This window comes from Leopardus geoffroyi, chromosome D2, assembly GCF_018350155.1.
Source record: "Leopardus geoffroyi isolate Oge1 chromosome D2, O.geoffroyi_Oge1_pat1.0, whole genome shotgun sequence".
Classification (NCBI taxonomy): domain Eukaryota; kingdom Metazoa; phylum Chordata; class Mammalia; order Carnivora; family Felidae; genus Leopardus; species Leopardus geoffroyi.
In genome coordinates, this window is record NC_059334.1 from 70,825,475 (window position 1) to 70,853,106 (window position 27,632).

At 48.2% G+C, this 27,632-nt stretch overlaps 1 long non-coding RNA gene across 1 annotated transcript in view; it reads left to right on the forward strand.

Annotated features, from left to right (window-relative positions):
• Window positions 1–10,001: 10,001 nt before the first annotated feature.
• Window positions 10,002–27,632, forward strand: part of LOC123577086 — a 75,997-nt gene continuing 58,366 nt past the window's right edge. Inside the window, exons 1-2 of the long non-coding RNA XR_006701705.1 lie at window positions 10,002–10,624; window positions 11,319–11,470. This is a non-coding gene — a long non-coding RNA (uncharacterized LOC123577086). The remainder of the gene's footprint in view (window positions 10,625–11,318; window positions 11,471–27,632) is intronic.

The window sequence follows — 27,632 nt, forward strand, 5'->3', positions numbered from 1 at the left end:
GACCGCTGGCTTTGCCCCTTGTTGGTTCACTCACAGCAAGCGTTCGGAAAGGCGTCTCGCTGGTTAGGCCAGGCCACGGAGGAGAGGTGCGGAGGCAGCTTTCGGGCCTCGGAAAGAAAGTCTCCCAGAGACCTTGGTGTTTCGTTTGGCTCATTTGCGGAAACCTCCGTGCAGAAATCAAAAACGAATCCTTAAGGAGCATCCTCTTTTAGGACGCTGGGAAGGTGGATTTCTTAGGAATTGTTTTTTTCAATTAATTTTTCATTGGGCAAGTAATGCATTAATCCAGTTCAGTCATGGCGCATACGGCCGGGGTGGCTTTTCCCCCACTCTCCTTCCCTCGTCCCGGCGCCCTCCCCTCACTGCCTGGAAGGATCACCGTCAATGGTCAAGGGGAGGAGCGCTGGAGACTTGTGTGTGTGTGTGTTTGGTTTTTGATGCTTCTTCTCAGAAGAGGCTCCGTAAATTTCAGGCGAGATCTGCTGTGGTTTGGCCTTGTGACTGCTCTCTCTTGTCCCCAGGTGTCCCCCCTCCTCCACTCATGCCATTTACACACAGGCCCGGGACCTCTCTTCCGGTGACCAATCCCCTGTCAGGGCTCAGGAGCCTTTGAGGGCTCTGTGTCTTGTGGCATCAGCTTCCCACACTTCTCACGAAGGTCCCGCCCTGCTCCCTCCTCGTCTCCCTGCCCCCGGTCCTCTGATGTCCGGCCTGGGGTCCTCCCCTCTGGGCCAGCGGACGTGCACGTCGCCGGGCTGGCCTCTGGCCCTTTGCTCATGCTCTTCCCTTCTCCTTCCTTCCTGCTTGATCATGCTCTTATTTCAAGACTGCAAGGCCCCTGGAAGCTTCCTCTTGTCTGTGCTGGTGCCCTGGGTCTTTCTTCTTAGGACTCCTCTGCGGTTAGTCCTGGAGGTTCTGGGAGGTTCCGGGCTGTGTTTGTTTCATTTCATTCCCAGCCACAGGGATCTCAGATCAGGGTCTGTGTCTCAGTCATCGACACGAGCAGTGCTGTGGTGGAGACCTCCCATTTCCCAGGCTGTGTTCCTGGTACTTCACGACGGTCCTCTTACTTTAACTCCATTCCTGTTTGTGGCTAAGGATGCCGGACTGGGAGAGGTTGTGTCCCTTGTCAGAAGTCCCGCAGCTAGTACGGGTCAGGGGCGGGATTCAAACCCAGGGCGGACGCCCAAGTGCATGAATGATAAGAATAAATGTGTGCCGTGCACCTGCTGACCGACTTCTCCTAGTTTTGCTGGGCCAGCGGCCCTTTTTTTCCTAGGAGCCTTTTCCTGAATCCATGGACGAGTCCTAGGGGGTGATGAGTCCCCGAATCCGTGGCTCCCTCCGCTTGCCCTCCGCCCAGGGCCTCGGCGAGCCAGGATGTAGAGGGGTTGAGGGAGGGCTGCCTCTCCAGCGGGTGTAGGCCTCCAGGGACCCGGCGAAGCTGTCAGCAATTTAGGTTAAATGAGCATCCAAAGGCCAGCACTGCAGAGAGATCATGGGAAGACATTATCCACGGTTGTTTACAAGTGAGAGTGACAAACTCCTTAGCGGCTTTCTTGAGGAGAGAACACGTGTCCCTTGAGGGAAAATTAGGCAAATTGTGCGCCTGTTTGGGCCACACGGGCTCAAATCCTCACTGGGGAAATTAACTTGTCACTGACTTGGCTGTCACTTGGGCTCTTTCCGTGGCCTCCTGTGTTTCAGCATCACTGCAGCCGCAGGGAGATGTGGCACCTCAGCGCTTGCGTGGGGGGCGAGGGGGCTTTGCTTAGGGTGCTTTGCAGGCTGGCTGGAACGCTCCAGCTCTTCAGGATAATGATAACCTGTTCCCTCTCCCACACCTGCCAAAGCTCCCTGGGCTCCCCTCCACCGTGCTGCTGTCATATGCCCCCTCTGCTGCTCAGAAGGAAGCGCTGTAACACAGCGTAAGGTTCCCTGCTTCCAAAAGGATCTACAGATGGCACGTGAGAAAACGGCTCAGTGGTCAGATAAATGTGGAGAATGCTCTTTGCCAGGGTCTTACTGCGGGACTTCTCAGAGCCTTCAATGTGCTAATGTGTTGAATCACTCTCCGAGAGAGGATTATCACTTACCTCAAGTCTTCGATCATGGGACCCTTTTTTAGAATAAAACATCTATTTCCAGGGAGTGGTGGTATCACCCTGTGATGCACCGGAATATAGAAAGAATAAGAACAGTAGAGCAGATAAGACCGGGTGAGAAGGTCTTCCTCTGGACCCCTGTTTTCTTGTCTCAAAGCGTGGTGGATAGAATATCTTCAGGGAATTGTCGAGAAGGGTAGATGAGATACGGTTCTTGGTGCCCAGTGAGAACTTGATCGACCCTGGATTCCTCTGCCTCCCCCTCAGACCCAACACGGCTCCCCTGTAACAGGGCCCTTCTCTCAAAGGGGGCTCTAAGGCTGACGTGCATTACAGCCATTTGCATATGCATTTTCCCTTCTCACACAAGATCGGGAGCTGCATGAGGGCAGAGGCTGTATCTCTGTTCCGTTAGTCCCTTTATGTGTCAGCGAAGTGCCTGACTCACAGCAGGTGCTTGACGTGTGGTAATTACATTCATATCAAGTCTTGTCGCTTTTTCAGGTACGTGGGATCCCAGGAGTCTACAGATGTCTTGGAAAATCTTCAGTCTATACATGAATAAATGACCTGAGGGGGGGTAAGTGGGTCCCCTTTCACTTTTCAATTCAGTGAACCTTGCCGTGCATACATAAATTTTAAACACTCTCCGATTTGGAGGAGGGTCAGTTTGTTTTCTTCTATTCAGGCCTTCAACTGATCGAACGAGGCCCACCCACTTTAGGGAGGGCAACATGCTTCTTCCGGCTCCTGATGTAAATGTTAATCTCACCTTCCCCGCCCCTGAAACACCCAGAATCATGTTTGATCAAATATCTGGGCACTCTATCACCCAATCCACTTGACACATGAGATTAACCATCAAAATCTCCTAAATTCAGTTGCCAAATTCAGTCTTGGTTCTTCAAACCTCTTATTCTGCATATTTCAGACCAGATGCCATTTTCACATCACTGAAACTTCTGCCTTTTTGTCCCCTTCCCCAGGTTCCTGTGGAATTTCCTTCTCCCCAGCCTGCAGTCCAGTCCAGGGGTCAAGATGGTGCTGTGCAGCCTGGTTTTAAATCCTGGCTCCTTCGTTTGCTAGTATTTGACCTTGAGCCTTGGTCTCACTGTCTGAAAAATGAGTCTAGTCCATGTTTGAGTTCTTTTATTTTAATATTAATATTATATTATTTAATATTTTTAAATTTTATTTTTGAGAGAGACAGAGACAGAGTGTGAGCAGGGGAGAGCCAGAGAGAGAGGGAGACACAGAATCCAAAGCAGGCTCCAGGCTCTGAGCTGTCAGCACAGAGCCTGATGCAGGGCTCGAACTCACGAGCCGTGAGATCGTGACCTGAGCCAAAGTCGGAGGCTTAACCTACTGAGCCACTGGGGCACCCCTACGCTTGAGAAATTCTTAATGCTATCCTTGAAACATACTACAGGCTCAATACAGGATGGTTACTATGTCTTGATGACCTGTCCCGGGGTCTCTTCCCCGTCTCCTTTTAAATAACTGTGTTCCCCAGAGCTCTCTTTTCTTTTTATTCTGGCCTCCCTTTCATTGAGAACTACCACTCAACTGGCCAAGCACCACCTTCCACTGCTGGTTTCGAATATAATCTGTGTATAGGAAACTTCTGTAAACCTCGGATCATTACTTGGTGGCCAATAATATCCCGGTTTAGAAACTCACGTAAACTTTTATCCAAAGCCATCAAATGACTTTGAAAACAAATTGTTAACCTTCCCCCTTGCAAAAATCCAAACTTATAATAAAACTTTTATTTGACTTCAAAAAACACAACTGCTGTTTCAACTTACTCTCCCATCCCCTGCCCCCAACCCACCTCCCTGCCAGAAATCTCTACAAGTAGAGAAGTTCAGATAATTTCATAGGATTTAGATTTAACAGGAACAACACGAGTCCAGTTCCTCCTGGCCAAAGAATGTTTCCAGAAGGTTTGAAGGCAGAACTGTCTCGTCTTCCAAATCATGGATCATCCCCCAAAGTATTTAACTGCAATCAATTTTTGAGTTTTGAAATGTCGCCTGATTTCCCCTACTTCCTATAAAGAAACAAGAAACAAAAGCGAGCGTGCACACACACATATTCCAGGAGAGCTGGCCCTTCTTACTGTGAGCCACTTATCGTGATCCAAAAGATTTACTCAGAGGCATAATTAATTGGAACTTGTTTCAGTGGAACTTTGTTTCCCTTCATCTCATTACAGAAACAAAAGAAGATTATAGGCCAGGGGATCCATGAGGTTTCAAGAGAGCCTACTGATGAATGAAGTTGGAAGGAGTTGACACACGGTCAGAGATGGTTAACATCCAGAAATTCTTACAAAGCAAAGGCATTCTTTCCCATTAATCCCGCCTTGCCCCTTTGATCGCGAATGGTACCATGGCTGCAAGTTAAGGGCAAAGCTAGCCTGGCATTAAAGAACCCCAGTGACCTTGCTCTGGAGGAGAAGGGTTCTTCAGGAACATGGGAGATGAAAAACAACGACGGCAATAATCGTAAAAGCGAAAACAAACACACAGAGCAGCTGTTGAGAAAAACACGAACACGCAGAGAATCGTTTGGGGAGCTTTTCGAACTGGTGAATGGTAAATCGGCCGTCTGTGCTTGTTCTCACGAAGGCGTCCGTGTTAATTTATCACCAGGTCAGGGTGGAAACGGACCAAGTTGGGCCTGGAAACGTTGGGTCACAGTTGCCCGTTTTTGTAAGATGAGTAGTCGCGTGAAGGAGAGGGGAGATACGTGAATTTCCCCCGTGTCCTTTGTTTTTCTTGAGATTCTTAGTTTTCAGAGGCTCTCAGAACTTCCAGTAAGGAAGCATGTGGATGCGTAAGAGCCCCACCTTTGTGGCAACTATTTGTGATGCCAAAAATGAGGAGGGGCTCAGGGGACCTGTACTCTCATTTGTATCCTCTTTGGACCCCATAGACGGAGCCCCAAATCTTTTTTAACCTTCTTTTAAGTCTGGAAGGGGCCGCAGGCCATTAAACATTCCTTTAATTCTGGAAATGGGGATAGAGGGGTGAATATGGCTATAGAGTAAGGATGTTATCATCCGGCACGGCTGGTGGTCAGGCTTCATGCTCAAAATTGCCCAATTAAAGAAATAAAAAATGTAAGCTCTGTCGGGAAAAAATGCAAATAAGGTGGCTCGGGGTTAAGATTTTGAGTGGTTTGCTGGTTAAAATTATGCACTTGTTTATGGGGGAAATGGATTTAAAAAAAAATCTATATACAGTTGGATGAATTAGGCAACCGTCTATTATGTAATTGAACAACAACGTAATCCATCATCATGGTGGCGAGGGCAGCCAAAGCCATCGCAAATTCGGGGGACTCCTGCTCTTTCATTATTTCTACTTTAGCTATTGGAAGAGCAAGAGTTTTGGGGAGTTGTCTCTTTTTGTTTTGGAGGGTGATGTCTAACAGTGCTTTCTTGCAAATTTTAATTTGGGGGGGGGATGGGGTGGGGCTCCAGGAGCTCGGGCAGGACTAGGGGGTATGTGTGTTTGTGGGCCCGCCCCTGCATGAACTTGCACCGGGCACATCCCAAAAGGATCTTGATAGTGGATGTCATGGTGCACCCCGGAACCCTCTTCAGAACTGGGGTGCCTGTTCACTTAGCGGCTGGCGCTGTCGGCTGTTGGAGGCTCACAACCGAGAACTGCCCTCAGCCAGAGGGAGCTGCCTTGTTGGACTGTGTACCCCATCCCCGTGGCATCCTGCATGTGATGGCTGGTCCATGATATGGTGCGGGGGGCGGGGGTAGGGGTGGTGCGGGAAGGAACCTCGGCCTCCTGCCTGGATTCGGAATGACCCTGGGGGCCGTCCAGCTCCAGAGCTCGCTGTGGGATCAGCAGAAGCCTCTGTTGTGGCGGCACCACAGCTCGACCTCTCCCTCTGCCCCGCTGCCCCCTGCCCCCCTCACACCCCTCCCAGCATGGATCGGAGCGCTGCCCTGGAAACCTCCTGCAGGCAGACCTCCCAGGGTCCATCCAAGAAAACTGCCCGCGGGCCACATGTCCCCTCCTCATTTCAAGGGGGCGGGAAGTGAGAACTGGCCGACGCATCACAGATCCGCTGTTGTGGGACCACAAAGGCACTTGATTTGACGACGCAGTCCCCAAAGTTTCTGGAAACGGGGCTGGTTTCCTCAGGACCTGAGAGCGCTCAACTCTACCACCCATTTAGGCAAGTGACTTAGACTTTCTCTGTTTCTTTATCCATTTAATAGTCTAAGTCTCCCACGGGGCTGTTTATGAGAGGGAATGAAGAAATTGAGACAAAGCATCCAGGGCAAAGTTTATGAACTCAAGAAACGTTAGCTTTTGGTAGTGGCAGAGTGGAGTGGCCTCCCAGCGCCGTGACATCAGGTGAAAAATGTTACCCTCTCTGAGACTCCACTGGCTCACCTACAAGATGCAGGGATGCTGCCTATTTTCTATGCGGATCCTGGAGGCAGAAGAGAATGTATGCAAAGGGCGTGTGGTACTAACAGAAACTCAGTCGTTAACTATCGTTGTTATTTTGAGGAAGCTTCTCTTTGATTGAGGGTCCCAAATGCACAGCAGCGAACCCATGGGCCCGCGGAGAGGTTATGGGGATTGTTCCGTATAGACAGCCCCAGACGGAATGGGTCCCAGCTTTCTCACCGATGGTGGGAAGTTCCCCCGTGTCTCTGCCTGCCCAGTTATTTGTTGTTTGTTTCCTAGCAGGGAAATAATACGTGGAACTTGGCCACCGTGGGCTGGAGTCTCACCATTTTCTGGGAATCACCTCATGCCAGGATCTGCAACCTGAGTGCCGGGTCCAGAACAGGGAGCCCTGCCAGGCCACAGACAAAGGCCCCTTTGGTCTCTGAGCTGGCGTTAGCCACTGCCTTGGCTGGGTGTCCGCCGATGGCATTCAGGTGTCATGTGACCATCCCTCCTTAGAGATCTTCAGATAGAGCCTTGGGCCATTTCTGGGCATCAAGTCCCATCCATGACTTTCTGAGGATATAAGAAAAATCACATTTTCACGATAAAATACCTCCACGGACTGAGTCAATACCAAAGAAACCTGCCCTACTCCAAGGGAGGAAGCCGGTGTTGTGGTGCCACAGAAAAAGCCCCAGGCTTGGTCTTCCCTGGTGACGTGGGCCCAGGGATGGCTAGTTTTAGGGAAAACAATCACTTTAGTTCAAATAAAAAGCAGGGATCCTATTAGGAGTATCCAGGGGCTGCTCTTGGGACTCAGTTGCAGGAAGTTCAGCCTGGCCTCACGGTAAGTGGGAAGTCACCCCCTCTCCCGGGCCCCTAGGACAGCTGTCCCCACAGCTCCTCAGATCACCTGCTCAGCTCACCTCCCCACACAAGAATTGACCTGCCTGGCCTTCTTTCTACTCCGCCTTATTTCATTTTCCCATGGCTTTGGCTGACCTTGGTCATGATTCCAGACTTGACACTCCCCGCTCCTCATAGCCCCTTGGCACAGTCGAGACCAATGATCACTTTGTTTAAACCCCGAGGAAAGAGAATCTGATTGGTTTAACTTGGCTCAGGTGTTAGCTCCCGGTCCGATCCCCTGTGATCAGGGGAAATGATCCCATGAAGACGTCACAGCTGTGCCTTCTGGAGCTGTGGACTATGTCCTCTAGTCAGGGGACACAGCTGGTAAAGAAATCACGAATATTTGGAAAAATTGGCTCAGCTTTCTGGGTCTTACTTTCCCCAACTGTGAAATAATACTAATTGTTATTATATTGGTCATTAAATGTCAGATGTAACCAGTTTACATATGGAAACCAATTGACCTCCACACCCCCACTCCTGTACCTGTTCAGTTCTCTGGGGGCACAATATGATAATCCCCACCCGTAGCTCATAGGATAAAGGAAGGCCATTCTTTTTTTTTTTTTTTTTTTTTTTTAATTTTTTTTTTTCAACGTTTATTTATTTTTGGGACAGAGAGAGACAGAGCATGAACGGGGGAGGGGCAGTGAGAGAGGGAGACACAGAATCGGAAACAGGCTCCAGGCTCTGAGCCACCAGCCCAGAGCCTGACGCGGGGCTTGAACTCACGGACCGCGAGATCGTGACCTGGCTGAAGTCGGACGCTTAACCGACTGCGCCACCCAGGCGCCCCAAGGAAGGCCATTCTTCAAGGAAGTTCTCTCGGGTATTTCTGGGAACCCTGAGGAACGTGTGTGCATTCCAGAAGTCCATCCAAGGTGGTGGGTTGCCATCCCTCCCAGCCTCCTTGTTCTGCGCGATTGCTTCTTTTGAGCTCAGATGGCAATCTCTTGTCATCGTGTTGACACTCACCCTTGTATATCTTTATCCCCAACATGGATGTGAATTCCTTCCTTCTGTCCCCAAAGCATAGCTAAAAGAGAATGGAGATGATATTTACTGCACCCCCCTCCAGCTTTATTGAGTTAGGACTGACAAACACAAATTGTATATATTTAAGTGGTACAACATAATTTTTGTTTTGATGGAATATTTGTGGACAACAGAACTTAACAAAAAGACAAAGCTTGGCCTGGTGTACCTTCTACTGGGACTTCATGAGGCTAGAGGACCCAAAAGGCATCTTGAGAACATTTCTGCTGAGGGATTCAGGCCACTCTCAGGGAGGGGAAGGACTTCATCCCTTCTAGCTTGAAATGCACCTCAACCCTTCGCCAGGATTCAGCCCAACTCCCAGGAAGCCTGACGGTGGGAACTGCTATCACCTCTGGAAGAAATGCCCATTCCCACCTGTCAGGTTGCTGTCTGAGCCAATCATGATCATCACCGACCTTTCCAGATTCGCCGAGTCTGGCTTCTTCAGCATAAATAGCCCCACAGGAGCAACTCAATGGCCTGGGACCAGCTTTGGGGGCCAAGACTGCCTCTCCCTTCTTGCGGGGGTAGATCTTGGCACTCGATCACTTGTGAGCTCATTTTTGGTCAAAAAAACAAACTAATCTCCCAAGAATATACAGGGATTTTTTTTCAAGTCTTGGACACTGAAGTTCCAAGTTTTACAGAAAAAGAATTTCTAACTTTGGGATTCATCTGGAGAGTCTCCAGCTGACATTTGTAAATGGTATACATTAGGATGAGAACTGGCCTTACCAGTAGGACCAAAGAGGCTCAGCGATGTGGCCCTTCCTTAAACAAAGGGACTGTCTGTTCCAAAGACAAATTCATTTTTCCCCTTCATAAACTACAGAGACTGTCTGAAATTCCCAAAATGGACGCTTTCCAACCCCAAATATTTAGAGCCCCAGTCTCTTCCAAGCACCTTGTTCTAATAAATTACTTTCTTTGCTGCTCCCAGCCGCTTTATGAGGTAAGGTATTACTTCCCTTATTTTACAAATGGGGAAACTGAGGCTCAGAGGTGTGTGATAATTAACCTAAGGCTAATGAATTGCAGGGTGGGATTCAAACCCAGCTTGGACTTTTGTCCTACCTCACCCTGTCCCAGGACCCTTTCCAGTTCCAACATTCTGAATCCACGGTCCTCGTGGCCCTGGGAAGCTCTGAGCCTGGCACGTGGGAAGGCGGGCTGTGGTCCCCAAGAGGGGAAGCCAAAGGACAGCCCAGGCAACCTAGTTTGCAGTGTCCGAGGCAAAATGGAAAGGTGGGCTTTTGTTCAGAAGTCATTAAGAATTCAAGACCACCACAGCAGAGAGTTGAGCCCAGCAAAGGTCCCTGTGAGCCTTGGGTCACACGCAGGTCACAGGCCTGCGGACCTGGCAGCCTGGATGTGTCCCCTTACTCCTGGGAGGAGTACCGGCCGCAGGGTGACCTGGTGCTGGAGGAAAGCAGGCTGGTTTCTTTTCCTTTTTCTTTCTTTTAAAAAAAAAGTTTACTGTTTATTTTTGAGAGAGAGGGCAAATGGGGGAGGGGCAGAGAGAGAGAGAGAAGGAGACACAGAATCCAAAGCAGGCTCTGGGCTCTGAACTGTCTTCGCGGAGCCTGATGCCGAGCACGAACCCACGAACCGCGAGATCATGACCTGAGCGGAAGTTGGATGGCCGCTCGCTGGCGAGCCTCCCCGACCTGCTCCCGGGGTCACGTGGTCTGCTCCCGGGGTCACGTGGTCCACTCCCGGAAGAAAGCGAGGGCCTGAGAGGCTGTGTGCACCAGAGGTTTGCGGTTTAGCTCTTTTCATTCCTCCCGTGTTGTCGCTGTTTCGAACACTTCGTGTGGCTTTGGAGGCAATGGCTTGAGCCTTGATAAGATACAGAGAAATCGGAGGCAAGGAGGCCTGGTGGCAAATATGGAGCTTTTATTTGGCGCCGCAGGTGTCCCTCGGTCCTGCCTGCTCCCGGGGCAGGCACGCCTGTGGGGCCGAGATGACCTGGAGGGGGGATGGCCAGAGAGCTGTGCTTGGAGCCCAGCTGCGGAATAACACTTGGAAACATAAAAGCCAAGGTGGAAAGTGAGAAAGAAACAGAGAAAAACAAATCCCCGACTCACCCACCGCCGCCTGAATGAAGGAGGAGTCGACAGAGGACACGGCTGTAGGATTGTAAGTGGTCGGCAAGCCCTGCTGGAAGATGGGATTCACCCAGTTGGTTCCCCCAAGTGCATTTGGGCACTTGTCTGGGTCTCCTCAGGAGGCACGGGTTCCCAGGGGGGGTTGATTCCAGCTGAAGCCTCCCCAGTTCTCAGGTGACAGGTGTTTGACCTACACCTCTTGAAAGCCCGCTTCTGGCCTTGTGACTCTTTCAGGGTCTCTGGTATCCTGTGGGCAGCCTGGCGGCTAGCCTTGGGGATACGGTGGCTAACAGTCAGGTGTGGGCCCTGCCCTCCTACAATTCTCAGTTGGAGGGAGAGCCAGAAAAATGAGCAGGCAGGTGGACAGACAGGGGAGAGGAGGGGAGCCTCACCTCGAGGAAGCCTCTCCCTGCGAAAGCATTATACCCGTAGAAATCTGAAAGAGGAGTAGAATTTATCCAGGTGTTGGAGATGGTGGGGGTGAGGGGGGATTCTGGGCTGAAGGGAAAGCATGCGCAAAGGTCGGGAAGTAAGAAAGAGGATGTTGTATTTGCATGGTGGGCGTGACCGCTAGGAGAGACCTTTCTAGCAACAAACGTTAGTTGAGTGCCACTACGTGCTTCGGTAATAGTGAGCCAGTCCACAGAATGGGTTGTGCCACTCTCCAGTACTTGCTTTTCCAATGGTAGACCCTTATTTCTCTGTCCTCCTGCTTCCTCATACAGCTCATACATCGACTGGCTCCCTTCCTTGGGTTTATTCCATGTATTAGCGGAATACAAATAACATTGGAAGAAGCAAGAAAGATGCACATGAATTTCACTTTCAAGAGGTTGCCCAAGAACAAGCAGTTGGTTGATGAGATGGCTCCATAGAGGTAAGGCCTCAGAATCTTGACCTCTTGTTTCTCCACCGTCCCTGAGGAGTTGTTCTTGAATGCACGCTCCAAAATGGCCCTCTGTCATGTCAAATTTCGATGAGGTAAGATAGAGGAACACACACTATTTTCTCTTAAGGCTGTGGCGTGGAAGTCAGAGACATCATCTCTGCTTGCATGCCATTGGTCAGCACTCAGTCATGTGACCACCCCTAGAGGCAGGGCAGTCTGGGAAATGTAGTCAAGGTGGCTCCCGTTTTCAGAGAAAGCTCAGAGGTAAATGGATCTTCAGATGACTAGCCGTCTCTATTCTGTTCTGTTTCTAGTTTGTGATCTTGGAGATGTGTCTTCACAGACTAACGTCGCAGTGATGATTCCTGTTTGGTTTAGCCCCGAGCTCCCCATCTCTCATGTGGACACTAGAAAGGCAGAGAACATCAATGTCGGAAAGCTAAATATCATCCTGTGCCCAAGCTAAAACTTACAATAGACAAGTCAGGGGGTAAAACATTTGTTGGATGTTTTAAATCAATAAAAATTTCTCCTCTAAGGGTGGAGCAAGGGAGGTCTACTCACTTCACTTAGAGGAGTTTTGTGATGAGATTAAATGCAAAATCAGTCCTCATTTGGGCCTTAAAAGCTCTCCGTTGAGAAGAGACAATGAAGGCAATGGACTTGCCCACAGCCCTTAATCAAGGCCCGGCCTGAGTTCCTCAGGCTTTGTTGTTTCGAAAGGCGAGGGTGAAGAAAAGTGATGGATTGTCAAGGAAAGCTGGTGGGGGTGGATGTGTTCCCTCAAAAGAAGGGAGTGTGAGAGATGGGCTATCCCTGAGTAAATGGGTTCAACCAGACAGATGATCCAGATAATCCAATAAAACACTTCGTGTTTTTGTGACTAATCCAACTGTCATAGTCCACGTCCAGGAGCTCAAACCATCAAAAGGTGATTCTGAGTCTTGTGTTCACTTTCTGGTTTGCCTGGAATTAAGGTTTCATCTCAGCCCTATCTCCAAGCTGCCTACTCATGTTCCAGACAATAACGCCCTAAGTAAGAAGAAATTAAGAAGCGACCGTGGTCATTTCACGCACTCCAGAGCCCAATGCTTATAATTTGGGGTTTATTGGCTGTTGTGGATTGTGCATGTCTCACGATTCCCGGCCCTCCTAGTCATGCTAGGTAGCACGGAGATTGTTTGTGTACGTGTGTCTGGCTCAGATTGAGAGGATTTGGGGAACGAGGCTCCATCCCAGTCCTGGTTTGTTGAATTCATTCTGCTGACCAAGGTTGACTATGGCTCTTTCGGTTAATCCACGTCTCCATTGTCAGCGGCATAACTTAGCAGAATGCCATGTTTCTGTCATGTTTGCCTGCCTTCTGACTGTGACGCCAACCTCCCCCTCCTCCCCCTTCCCTCCAAGAGTCCATTGCAACCTTTAAAAACGGAGGGAGTGCTTCTCAGAGGCTGCAGGGAGTCACCACAAAAATGAACGATATGGGACCATTGGCAATTTCGTATCAAGTAAACCTACATTTGCTTCTTAACCCAGAAGTTGTACTCTTGGATGTTCATCCCAGAGAACCAAAAACTTCAGTTTAGACAAAAACCTGTCCATGAACTTATCAGCTTTTAGTCAATAATCGCCTGAGACTAGAAACAATCCAAATGCCCTCCAATGGGTCAATGGTTAAATGCTCTCTCTTACATCCACACAGCAGAACGTTCCTCAGCAATGAAAAGGAACAAACTTTTGAGATATACAACGTATTAGTCTTGTTGGGGTTACTGTAATAAAGTACCACAGGACTGAGTAGTTTAACAACAGAAATCTAGGGCCTTACAGCTCTGGAGACTGGACGTCTGAGATCAAGGCGTTGATAGGGACGTTCTCCTTCTGAAGGTGCTAAGGAAGGAACTGTTCTCACCTGTCTCCTACTTCCTGGCAGTTCCTGGGCTTGGCTCCAATCCTTTATGGTGTTCTCCCCATGTATGTATCCATGTCTAGCTTTCTCCTTTTCATAAGGACATCAGTCATATTGAATGAGGGGCCCACCCTACTCCAGTAGGACCTAATCTTAATATCCACAGCAACCCTACATCCAAATAAGGTCACATTCTGGAGTGTCGGGGGTTAGGACCTCGCCATGTGAATATGACGGGGACACAATTCAGCTTAACATGTAACGACATGGATAAGGGCATTTTGCTTAGTGAAAAAAGCCAATCTCAAAAGATTGCATGCTGGATGATTCCATTTACGTTACATACATAAAATGACAAAACTCTGGAGACGGAGAACAGGTTGATGGTTGCCAGGACACAGGGACAGGAGTGGGGGGGGGTGAGTCTATAAAGGGTTGCATGAGGGAGTTTCTTTGTGGTGATGGAATAGCCTGGGTCCTATTTGGTGGTGGCTGTATGAATCTAGATGAGGGATCACATTGTATTGAACTACATCCCTCTCCCCCCAACATGCAGGAGTGCATAAGAAAACTGATCAGTACTGAACAAGGTTTGTAGTCTAGTTGACAGGTTTATACCCATGTCAAGTTTCTGGTTTTGATATTGTACTAGTTATATAGAGATGTCGCCATTGGGGGAAGCCGGGTGAAGGGTTCACGGAACTATCCTACCTACCATTCTTGCAACTTCCTGTATGTCTGTAATCATTTAAAAATTAAAAATAAAAACAAGATGGCTATGTTGGGGAATGGGAGGGAGGAAATGAAAGACTGGGGGCTCTACATTAGGTTAAAAAGCTTCTGATAATCCTGCAAAGGGTCTTTGCTTCCTAAATTCTATGACATGTGCAGTCACCCCACCTTTGTTCTCTGCTCGCAAAATGAGGAGACACGTCCAGGTGACATAGGCAGCGAAGGGCAGAGGTCAGAACACAGATATTCATTCATTTCCCTCCAGACTTTCACCTAAGTTTTGGTTTTCTAGATTTTCAGATTCATGTTAGGTGAGATCTGGGCTGGTAGCCCCTCTCAGGACCTCAGCTTCTTAGATCAGCCATTGCCTGACTCATCCACCCACACCTTTCCTTGAAGTCCTTGTGCCTGGGGAGCACCTCACCTCCAGGGCGCCTGGGGACCTGGCTCCCTCTGCCGGCCTGGGGAGTCTTGTCCTTCCCACCCCCACCCCTGCGGAGAGCAACACCACCGTCCCAAGCCAGATTTGCTCCGGGCCCTCACCTGCATCACCCTCAAGCCCAGAAAGCTGGTTTTGTGTATCCCAAGCTTTGGTTCAGATGACCTGGCTTCAAGGCTAGCTCTGATGCACAAAATTAGGTCAAGTCACTTGTCTCTTTGCCTCAGTTTCTTCAACTGTTCAGAGAGGGTCAATCCTTAGTATCTAATTTGGAAGGCTGGAATATCCTAAAACTTAACCATTACAGTTGATGGGAAGGTTTCATGTAAATGCAAAGTTCTCTTTTAATGACCTTAGAATGATAATTTAATAGTGATTAATTATTAAGCATCTCTCACATATTGAGCGCAAGTAATACCTGTTAATTCTTTCTCTTATTTAAAAAAGTTTTTTTAACGTTTATTTATTTGTGAGAGCGGGGAGGGGCAGAGAGAGAGGGAGACACAGAATCCGAAGCAGGCTCCAGGCTCCGAGCTGTCAGCACAGAGCCCGACGCGGGGCTCGAACTCACAAACCGTGAGATCATGACCTGAGCCAAAGTCAGACGCTCAACTGACTGAGCCACCCAGGTGCCCCAGTACCTGTTAATTCTTATAAGTGTCATGGACTTCTTGGGACTATTCCAAGCATGTCCCATGCCTGCCTAGGAGATTGCCTCTCTGACCCTACTCACTTGGACTGCACCTCTAAAAGGTACGGGAATCTTTGTTTCTGAGTTTTGATCCAGGAGATCAGGAACTTTGTTTGCTTTCAAAAGTCCACATCGATCTTTTACCCATGATCCCTGGGGTGGTGGTATGAGTGAGCTAGGTCAACAGGCTCTCAAGAACTGATTGTGCCCAGCTCTGCCCCGCTCTTAACTTGGTGACGTCATACTGGGGCTTGAAATTGGCCATGGTGAGAGTTTTTATACCACGGAAGTCAGTACATGCTACAAATCAGGATGATGTGTTTGTTTCCCCAGAAGCCTTGGCAGATCCATTGCAAATGGGATTTCTGGAGGCACATTAAGATATCTCTAAATTCCCAACGTGGATGGGAGGATTTGGCCACCAACATAAAATAGTAATCATGCATGCCCTTGAGAAATCTGCTCTAGACCTTGCTATCTGTGTTACCATGTGCAATCACTGTCTTCAGGTCTCCATTCCCTCCTCTGTAAAGGCGAGGATATTGATGGGGTCTACCGCCTACCCTCAAAGCACTTCTCAGGTTAGCTTTTCTTATTATGCTTTTGGTTGCTACTATTTTTATTATGAGGTTCCTTGTCTCTGTGGGAAGGTAGGTTTTAAGCAGTTGACCATCCCACCTTTCTGAGAGACAATCCAGTATAATGTTGAGAGGACCGACTCTAGAAGTTTCCATCTGCGTTCAAATCCTTACTCTATTACTTATTAGCTGTATAACCTTGAGCAAGTTGCTTAACCTCTCTGTAGCCCAATTTCCTCATCTGTTGGGTGGAGATGATAGTAATACCTACTTCTTAGAGTCACTCCAAGGATTACATGACTCAGTGTGTATACAGCACATTAAGCAGTGCCTGACTCAGAGTGAGTACTGTTAGGAGTCTGCTATAATTATTCTGAAAGTGATTGTACTGGATTGAAGATTATCCCCCAAGAATTCGTAACCTCCCCCAGAATGTGACTTTATGTGGAAACACAGTTGCAATACATTCAAGTAGGTAAGATGACAATGTTGGAGTAGGGTGGGTCCCTAATCCAATGTGAGTAGTAAGAAGAGGCAGGACACAGAGACAGACAAAAAGACACACACACACGGAAATGATGCAAAGGTACACAGGGAGAACAGCATGTGATGACAGAGGCAGAGATTAGCTTGGTGCCACCACAAGGAAGGCCAGCATTGTTGGCAAGAGCCAGGAGCTAGGAAGGGGCAAGGAAGGATGCCCCCCTAGAGCCATCAGAGAGCAAATGACCTGGTCTACACTGTGATTTGGACTTCTAGCCTCAATTTACTGTAAGACAAAAAATTTTTGCCGTTCTAAGCTAACCAGGGTGTGATCATTTGTTACAGCAGCTGCAGGAAACTAATACAGTAAGGTTTGAATGAGGTTGGAATACCCTGTTCCACAGCGCCCCTTGGGAATCCCCCCCCCCCCCGCCAGCTGTGTTTTTAAATATCTTTTCTGCCTTTGCTCTATTGACTCTTTTTAAAAAATCTTTTCTTAAAGGTAATCTCTATGCCCCATGTGGGGCTTGAACCCATGACTCTGAGAATGAAAGTCACATGCTCCACTGACAGAGCCAGCCAGACGGCCCTGCTCTATTGGCTCTTTACCCAGGGGCAGGGCTCCAGTAGCACGTGACCTCCTTGCAGCTACAAAATGGTAGCTGGGGGTGACTTGGCAGGGATGTGTGTGCGGGGCCGGCTGAAGGAAGGCTCAGGGTTCACGGTGTGGGCTACCCCAGGGATCCCCTAGGATCAACCTCCAAATATCTGCCCTGGAACGATGACAGAAAAATACACCAGCTGGAAAGATGAATCTGAGTTTATGGATAGCCTTTAGAGGGGCTCACTCGTTTTGTACACACGTCTTCCCCTCTGGGATGGTAGCTCTCTTTGCCAGAAATTCTATTTTGCTTACTCTTTTTATTTTCGTGATCGAAGGCAAAGATTTTTCTAAGCCCTATTGAAAGGTTACTGGCTTTTCAGGGCTACATACGCAACTCGCCTGTCGCGTGGGGACGTCATACCTCATAGCGTGGCAGCGCCGTGTGCACACCCATAAAACACAAACGCCCAGTGGAGTTTGATTATCAGATAAACAGCAAAGACTCTTTTTAGATAAGTATGTTCCAGTTAAGAAAACGTAATGTATTCGGGTGAAATCCGTATACCACACTGTTAACCATTGTAAAGGGAATGAGGGTGTGGCGTTTAGTATGTTCACTGGGTTGTGCCACCACCGCTTCTAACCGGTTCCAAAACATTCGCGACACTGGTAAGTGGAAGCCCTCATTTGTTAAGCACCTTCTTCACATCTCTCCCTCCCCCGGCTCCTGACGACCACCAGTCAGCTTTCCACCGCTATGGGTTTCTCGGTTCTGAGTAGTTCGTGTAAATGGAATCCCCCAACATGCGTACGCGTCTGGCCTCTTTCACTTAGCATGATGGTTTCACGGTCTATCCGCCGTTGCAGCACTGCATCCCTGTTTACGGTTGAATAATGTTCCTTTGTGTGTGCACGCCACAATTTGTTTCTCCATCACCCGTTGATGGACGCTTGGATTGTGTCCGCTTTTTGGATATTGTGAGTAGACGGTGGGCTTTCTTGTGAAGCACTTTGCTGGCTTTATTTTTCCGCAAGAATTTCGCACTGGTGATGCTACCTAAATGGGGAACACAGAGTCTCAGAGATGCGAAATACCTGCCCTTTGGATCAGGCTATGGGGAGGAAATAGATGGTCCATTCAAAGGGGGTAGCAAGGAAAGGCTAATGAAGGTATTACTGATAGAAGTTTCCAGCAGGGGAGAGGACACCAATAAGGGATGGAGAAGTGCCCAGTGCTTGCAATAGTGGGAGTCGTGACTACTGCTTGGCCTATAGGAGTAGAGGGAGAACGATGTTAGGATTTGGAGGAGAAGGTAGGACAGGGCTGCCTGGCAGGAACCAAGGCCCTCCAGAAAGAAAGCCATCAGCTGACAATCCACAGGTGATGAGTAAAGAGTAGAGGAATAAACACCAGGATCTCCCTTTTCTCATGCCCTCCAATCTCCTACTTCCATTGTCCAGACCCAACGGGGAGTCGAGGGTAAGGGAAGCAGCCCTCCCGTAGACCAGAGTGGAGAAGGACGGAGAGCGTCTGGGGGCTCTGAACCATCTCTGAATGAGGATAGAGTGTTGCACACCATCATCCATCGGCTGAGGTTCTGGGGGCTTTTCCTCTGCTGTTTTTTCTATAGTTGTTAGGAGACGGGAATATACATCGCTCGTGTGCTGTGTTCATCGTGGGCCTCTGTGGGTTTGAACTCTGGTGGCCAAACAGCCCTGGCACCTTTCAATATGTCTTCTTTTCCTCCCTTCTGCTTTCCTTCTCCTCTTTCTATCTCTCTCCCCATGGCACGTGGCAGGTGCTCACAAATATTTGATGATTCTGATTACATGATGTGATGCCGACCTTCATTTACTCTGCTGTAAAGAGCACCTTGCTGGCACCAGCTGATAGCTGGTAGTTATCGGACGTAAGTGGGTGACGTGGTTCTGATTCTAATCTCAATTCAGTTCATCTTACCATTAGGATCTGAAGTCTCCTCCATGTTGACCTTTCACGCGTGAACAGTGACCCGAGGTGGTTGTCGTAGGAGAAGATGGCTGTGGGCGCATCGTAGGACGACCTCGGGGATAAAACGGGTGGCAGCCTGAGAAAAGGCAGCTGAGTGTTCTGTACCAGATGTACTACTCCCAAGCCGAGAGGCTCAGACAATTTCTTTGCCTCTTGGTCTTCAGTTGCCTTAGTTTTCTCAGCTCTAAATAAAGACGGCTTAAGCTGCAGATGTCTTCCAAGGCCAATGGTCCAGCAACCTATCACCACCTTACCTTGGTGGAGGCGCTCTGCCTTCCTTCAGCTCATCGAGAAACGTCCAAACAGAGCCATTGCCGAGATACCCAAAGCAAACAAGCTGGACAGACTAAAGCCCATGAAGCAACCCATCTCCACCCATGAATACAGTGCTTCCTTCCATTTCTTCTTTTCTTTCTTACTTGCATCCCAACCCCCACTCTTTGCTTTCTTCTTCTTTCTAAATTCAAAACAGTGAGAACTACCTTCTAGCTCAAGACCCAACATGTCCATTAATGCACGTATGGTCCGTTTCTTAGCGCTGGACATTTCAGAATCAATTTGTGCGCTTTGGCCAAAAGCTGCAAAGCCTACGTCACGGTCCCTCCTGCAGGATCGCTATGCATAAAGGAGAAATACTCCTGTCTGCAGCTACGTGTAGCTATTGTGATCTTCTATAAAGGAAACAATTTTCATTGTTCACGTGGGCCCAGTTGTTTATGTGCACTTCATTTACTGTTGTGTTTAGCAACCAAGACTCCTTTAAATCTAGGGCTCAAGATCCATTTAGTTTTACAAGTTAAGCCAAACTCCTTTTTTCTGTAAGTGCCTTTTAAAATTCTTGGATAAAATCAATAAACCATGAAATGTCTCTATTGAAAAATGATATGACCAAGCTCTCCCTGAGAATTCATGGGTTAAAATGTGGTTTGAGGCTTAAAGGCCCATTAAGGTACTACTGGATTATGGTGAAATCGTTCTGAATGTGAACTTTACTGCATTTGACTTAGAAATGTAATCCAGCCCCGGGTCCTCAACGCACAGATGCCAAACGCTGCTTGTAGGATGTGTGAGTGATGGAGGCAGCAGCTTGGCATGGCAGCTTGAAGATACGATGCCTTCAGTCTTTACTGTCAATGATCTGGAAAGAGGACCATCTCCCCACTGGGCACAGGGAGAAAATGATTACCTAATTATCAATGAGGGAGTGTTAATAAATTAATATGTGACATAGATATATTACACATGAATTTTCTTAGGACTCCACCATCTTGATTTTGAAATATACATCACACGATTTTGTTTTGAGCCGAGGAACCCCTCCGTCCTCAAGTTGAATGCCCACGTTTCCAGATATGGAGACCAGGGCCCATGAGGGTGTTGATTGGCCCAGGGTCACCCGGTGGTAATACCTCACTCAAACTGGGGATACTGGGATTCAGTGAGTGTGATGTTGAGAACTTTTCGGAAGGAGAAATTTAGCCCGGAAGCTTTTGTTGTTGTTGCCCAGTGAAGGACTGGGTGGGAGAGATGGTTATGGATTCTGAAGTTACACAGACCTAGGTTCAAGGCTCAGCTCTGTCACTTGCAGTCCTGGGACATTAGGCAGACCCCTAACTGTTCTAAGTTTTAATTTCCTCACCTTTGTAATGGGAATGATGGGGATGGCAATGGAGGTTGCCTCATGGGTAGTGGTAAAGACTCAGCAAAACAGGGTGGTAAAACTTAGCTTCATATATGGCAAGCGTTGGCTGAAGTCATGGGATCATTGTGAGGGTGCTTCTCGGCTACACCTTTACTAATTCTGATTCGTACGTAGGGTCAACAGTCACAGGGAGAAATTAATGTTCCATATTGTCATGTGCTGCCATTGGTCTCTGTGTCGAAGTTTTAGACGTTGAAATCATGACATGTGCCTTTGCCCTGTATAGGGAGTTCATAGTGGAATTTGCCAAAAAGCATCTCTCAAATGAGCCAAGATTGATGTTCATAATGGGCAGATGGGCATGTCATAGACATTAAGGAATTTTTTAATGTAAATGCCTGGCACAGAGAAAGTAACAAACACATGTCTGTTGAATTAAATTACACTGAACAAAAGGTAGGGAGGTCTTGCCACCAGATGTAATAGAACCCTGGAAACAGATGCTCCATTTAAACCTTCTTATCCCATGGAGCAGGGATGACATCTACACTTTCATATTCCATGCCCAGGGCAGACATCACTAATCCATCCCAGCACTCTCATCCTCCCACGGTATATTGTTTTCTATGTGTGACTCTCCCACTAGGTGATGGGTCCTTAAAGAATGCTCTATTTCCCACAAATCGCATAGAATAGATGCTTAGTATTTGCAGAATGGAGGAGCTCAGAGAGATTTAAGAAGTTGCCCGAGGCCACACAGGAAATTTGGCACTAATTGAGTTTGGCACCAATTGAGAAATAGAGACAGGAGTGGGCAGAAGGAGATGAAAACACCATCTTTATTACCTTCGTAGGGAGGTTGGAGGATGTGACTTGGGTCCATGGTAAGCTGGCAACAGTGAGCTGGTAAGTGGTGAAACCCAGATGCAGACAGACTCACCTCTTAGACACAGGCAAGCAAGCCTGAGGTCCAAAGCGCACCTTGACTTAGTGTTCCCCCAAAAGCAGAGCCTAGCGGTTAAACTTAGGGAATGGAAGGGCAGAGCTGAAGCGAGGCTCTCTGCAAGCAGGTGGATCCCAAAGAGAGGCAGGGGAAGGGGCGAAGCCACACATGCTTTCGCCCCCAGCCCCCATCCGCTAAGTAGTTCTTTCTCCCTTGGAGAGGACATGAACCGTCAGGAGGCTGGAAGTGATATGTTATGCTCAGGGTTTCCCCCCAAAACACGAGGAAGTTAGTGATCCTCTGATAGGCCCTGGGCAGCAAATCAAATACTCACCTGATAAGGGTTCAGCACAGTACTGAGTGCACAGTAGGTACACTACAAATCTTAGCTTCTAGCCCACACATTACTGCTCTGAAGTTCTTTTTTTTTTTTTTAATTTTTTTTTTTTTCTTCAACGTTTTTTTTTTTTTTTTTTTTTTTTTTTATTTTTGGGACAGAGAGAGACAGAGCATGAACGGGGGAGGGGCAGAGAGAGAGGGAGACACAGAATCGGAAACAGGCTCCAGGCTCTGAGCCATCAGCCCAGATCTTTTTTTTTTTTTAATGTTTGTTTATTTTTGAGAGAGAGACAGAGCACGAGTGGGGGAGGGGCAGAGAGAGAGGAAGACACAGAATCCGAAGAGCTGTCAGCACAGAGCTCTTGACGCGGGGCTCAAACCCACGAATGGTGAAATCATGACCTGAGCCAAAGTCGGACACGTAACCGACTGAGCCACCCAGGCGCCCTGGCTCTGAAATTCTTATACAAGCGTTCAAAATGCTACTACTTGGAAGTAAAGTAAGAGCTTCCAATATTGTTGGGTCCACTCAGCGTCTCCTCTCCCCTTTCCCGACTTGATCATCTATAAGAAAAAGGAAAAGCACATTCTCGAGGAGCTGAACTCCCAGCGTGCATGAGGACACTGCCGCATGCCAAGTAGATATTGACTTTTGAGCTCGCAACTGGCTCGGTGTGATCAACGTATCCCATCCCGGCCCTACTCTTCACCTTGCAGAACGGGCTTCGCTCATGGCCACGACTTCAGGGGGCACAGGGTCGGGTTGTTCTCCACCCTGCAGCAGTGTCACGGCCCTCATCTGCAGCGTGGGGAGCTGTACGAACGCACAGAGAGAAGCCCCGCAGGGTCAAGGGGGGCCACAGCGTTTGGCCCAGCTGGGCCTTTGCAAAGAGCCTCCCTGGGCTTCTTTTCTTCCACAGATCATGCTCTTCACTGGTATCCTACGCACCGCCCTGCCTGTTTTCAAGTCTGGAGACATAGCAGGCGAGGTCATGCCCTGAGTTATCTGCATCGGAGGAGCGTGTAGTGTGTATATATATATATATATATATATATATATATATATATATATATAGTGTGTGTGTGTGTGTGTGTGTGTGTTCTGCTGCCTGACTCCCCATCTACTCTATCAAGGCCAATGGCCCGGTGGGTAGGAACAACACCAGCTCAGGTGCAAGGCCGTCAAAAGCCAAACTTGACCAAGACGTTGCACGAGTGGCTCCTTATCCTTCAATTTCCTCATCCGTAAAATGGTGATGATGACACCTGTTTCTACTAGTGTTCATGATGCATATAAAGCATTTGGTATGCAGCACACAAAAATACCAAAGTCTAGTTTCTCCTGGTGCACTGTTCATACTGTCATTTCAGAATGCATTTGAGATGTTCTACAAGACGTACAGGCACCAAAACACGTAATTAAACAAAAATTGCCCGCGAGAGAAGGATGGGAATGGAAAAAAAGCCATGAGGACTAAGGCAAATGTACATGAGAACCAGACAGGTCGGGTGTGGTGGGAGCAGGTAGTGGATGAGGAAGCAAAGGAATGAAACTTAAACAGTCAGACTGTGAGATCATATATGGTTGCTGTAATAAGTTGTCAATTTCGTTCTGAGTTTCCTGGCAGCCAAATCAAAAAAGGAAACGACTCGGGCCATGTGGTACAACCATAATTGAAAATTTAGAATGTAGAAGTATCTAGCTCACCTACTTTCTTTCCTGAAAGTTAACAACATACAATTCTGGATTAATTATTATATTATTTTTGGGGTGTGTGTATGTGTGTGTACATGTGCTTACCATAAATAGCTGTCTACATACACAATTAAAGCTGTTCACAAATTGTCAGGATATTATCTATCACTCTTTAAAAAAATTTTTTTAAAGTTTATTTATTTTGAGAGAGACAGAGACAGAAGGAGCAGAGGACAGGCAGAGAGAGAGGGGGACAGAGGGTCCAAAGCGGGCTCTGTGCGGACAGTAGAGAGCCCGATGCGGGGCTCAAACTCATGCACTGCGAGATCATGACTTAAGCCGAAGTCAGATGCTTAACTGACTGAGCCATCCAGATGCCACAGCATATTACCTACTATTCTCTCTCTCTCTTTTTTAATGATTTATTTAGTTTTGAGAGAGAGAGCGCACACTTGAGTGCATGGGGGAGTTGCAGAGAGAGAAGGGGACAGAGGATCTGAAGCAGGCTGTGCTGATAGTGAACTACATGTGGGGCTCGAACTCATGAACTGTGAGATCATGAGCTGAACCACAGTTGGACGCTCAACCAAATGAGCCACCCAGGCGCCCCTTACCTACTATTCTTAAAGTCTAGGATCATTTCATTTTGGTCGAGTTATACAGTTCACATTTAAAGGCTACCACTTCCTGTGTCCTGTGGCCTATTTTGCTTCCAGTCTTGAAGCCATTTGCAAAGGAAAGTTGTTCTTCTTGACTCTGTAACTGAAGCTTTCCAGATAAGCCCACTCACCCTATTCCCACTGAAGCGTGGGAGAGATGTCCCAAGCTGTTCATGGTATTGTACCGGCCCCTCCTGCTTAGCCCCGAGTCGTTCCTGTAAGGATTATGCCTCTCCTTGCCTTCTGAGTCTGAGCGTACGACACGGTCTGTTTCCCACGTGCAGCTCCGCTCGTCAGCGGTCGTGATTGGCCTTCTTGTCTCCGCTCGTGGATGCTCCTTCAGGTCTTGGATTAGAGTGATCTTGATGCCTTCTGTGGCCAGTCTGAGAAGGGGAACTCTGCTAGAGAGCCATTTGGAACCCAGTCCTGCGATAGGATGCCACCCGTCTGGATCACCAAGGGCATAAGGATTCAGACAAATGGAACATAGGAAGATGTCAGAAACCCATCTCAATCCTGGGAAGAGAAGTGTCATAGATGACTTCTCAAAATGGCTTCTGGGTGCTCCCTCTTTCACCTCATACAGTCACACCCAAGCACCAGTTATGGGCAGCCCATAGGTTGTGAGAGTACCATGGTTCTGAACACAGGCTTGTCCTTGCTTCAGTCGAGTTGAATGAACTTGAGATCAGAAGCTGCTGTGCTCTTAAATCCATTGCCGTGTTTGTGCCGAAGGCATGATTCTGACCGACCGCTCCCAGCCCATGATACAACAGGGGCATTAAGGCAGGAATGTTCCTGGGGCAGTCAGAACTCCTGTGATGGGTAACTTTGGCTGGAAGATTCTCACTGGCCTTGCCAAGTTTTCCTTAGCCTACACAGTCGTCTAAGATGCTACCATACTAACCGACTGACTAACCAACTAACTAATTAACCGACTAACTAACTAACCAACTGGCCAACTAACTAACTTCTTCCCACTGTGGTCTGATAGCTTCCCCAGTCTCTTCTGGCTTCCTTTCCATTCTCTCCCACAGACAGCTCCCCTAACGAATGTCTTGCCATTTGACCCCATCTTGGTGTCTGTTTCTCAGAGCACCCCGTCCGCAGGCTCGACCGGGCTGGATTTAGAAGATGGCTCCTCCACGGTTCTGATTTTGGAATCTAGCTGTTGTTTGAACCTTCAGCTAGAGTCCCTGATGGAAATACCTGTACTGACAGGTGCTTCCTCACAGCATGGTGGCCTCAAGGTAGCCAGACTTTGATGGCTCCAAAAGGGGATGCCTCAAGGAATAAAGAGGAAACTGTGTTGCCTATTTCGACGTAGGCTCAGAACGTCATTCTATAGGTTACAAGCAAGCCACAACCTGCCCAGGCTCGAGGGCGTAGGGGACATAACCCCCAGCTCTTGCTGGGAAGAACGCCAAGGTCACATCGTAGAAGACAACTTGGGATGGGAGATACTGTTGGAGAAGGCAGTCTGGCATTCTAGATTATAACTTTCTATTGCCATGTAGCAAACCATCCCAGGACTCAGCGGCTGAAAACAACAATTCTTTTAGTCTGATTATCCCTAAACATTCTGAGGGCTGACATGGCTCAGTTCACACATTCTCACTTGAGGTCTTCATGCCTTTCCAGTGGCTGGGCTGGAGTCATCCAGAAAGGAAGGCTTCCCCGCCCCCACCCCCATAGACATCTAGTGGGGCGTTCTGACAGCCAGCTGGAACCTCATCTGGGGAGGTCAGCTGGAACAGCCACACGTGGCCTCCCCAGATGGCCCAGGCTTCCTCACCGCATGGTAGCTGGGCTCCAAAAACAAACATCTTGAAAGGCAGCCTGCAGAAACTGCATACCTTCTTATGATCTAGCCTTGGAAGTCACGGCATCACCGAAGCCAGGCCTTATTTAGGAGGAGGGGCACCAGGCTGCACCTCTCAAAGACTGTGTGGACCCATTTTAACCCACGGCAGGGGGCGTGGCACATGCCATTTGCAGGACGTCTTCTGGTGCATTCAGGAGAGCTGTGGAGGTGCCACGGGCTCGGGGTAGCTTCACGGCAGCCAAAGATTACTTTGTGCCAGTCTGTCCCTCTCGAGGTCGTCGATGGGTTTGTTTTACTCGTACCCCCAGCCACAGCCGCGTGGTTCGTTGGTGGGAGACGCAGAAGTGGAACACTTGTATCAAGACGGATGGTATCCAGCGATGCCAAATTTTCCTCCCCCCCGTGAAAGCCAGAGGTTCCTTACCACCAACTGCGAGTGTGTGTATTTTAAAAACTCGCAGCGGCTTCTCTGTGACTATCTGTTTTCATTTCGCCTTTCCCTCCCCCAGGTCACACACGAAGATGTTTTTCAAAACAGCAAGTTAAGAAAGTGAAATTAAATCAGTGACATTTGCCACTCGATCTCACTCAGCATCCTTGCTCCCTGGACGCTTCTAGGTGGAACCTGAGACGCTGAGTTATTACTAGTTTTCACTGTCCGTCCTCCCAGGGTGGCAGGGAGGGAGTGGTAATGAGAGGAAATGTAGACAGTTCCCTGATTCCATCAAAAGTTTCCCTTCCCACGAGGGTGTAAACGGTTTTTATTTTTTCACCTGATGATGTAAAAGGAAGGCAACGATTAAGGGAAAATATATTAATGACACAAACATTCTGCAATTACTTTGCTAAAGTCAAGAAAAACTCCGAAGACCGAATTATTTATCTGTCAATAAAATTGAATTGAATTAGCAGTTTGTGTTTTGACACCTTCTCTTAAAAGACAGCATCCTGAAAACCAGGTCTGAAATCGCCTTCACTTTCACAAGTGGGGACCCTAGAATCGCATTTCTGCCATAGTGCTGTTTTCAGACAGAGGCTCCCTCTTGTAACATTTGCAGGTGTCATTCCCGGGGAAGAGGATAGAGACTTAAAGTTTTACTTTAGTTGTGACAATAATTCACATTATGTTAAATGTTGAACCGACCCTAGCTGCTACAAACAAGCTGATAGCATGTCTCCAGAAATCTGGCAGAGGCTTCGTTATTTTGAACTCATGTTTTCAGGGTTTTTTTGTTGTTGTCGTCGTCGTTGTTTTTGGTAGAGATATTTATGCTCTGTGATACGTATTTTTGTCTCCGTGAGAGTTTCCAGATGCATATATGGTTGTATCTATCTGGCAAAGAAAGTTACTAAACGCTTTTATTTTATGAGGTTCTCTGGATGGCGTATTAGGGTTGCCCTATTAGGGTTCTTGCCAATCCAAGCGCATGCCCACCATGCCAGCGTTCTGGTACCTCCGTGCCGTTGCTCTGTGCTGACATCCCCACGACTCAAGAGCTGCTCTTTCTAAATACAAGACAGAACCTGGGACGAGGGGTGGACTCGAGTATATTTATCTTCTCCAACGCTACAGGCGGTTCTGGGCCATTCTTAAAAATG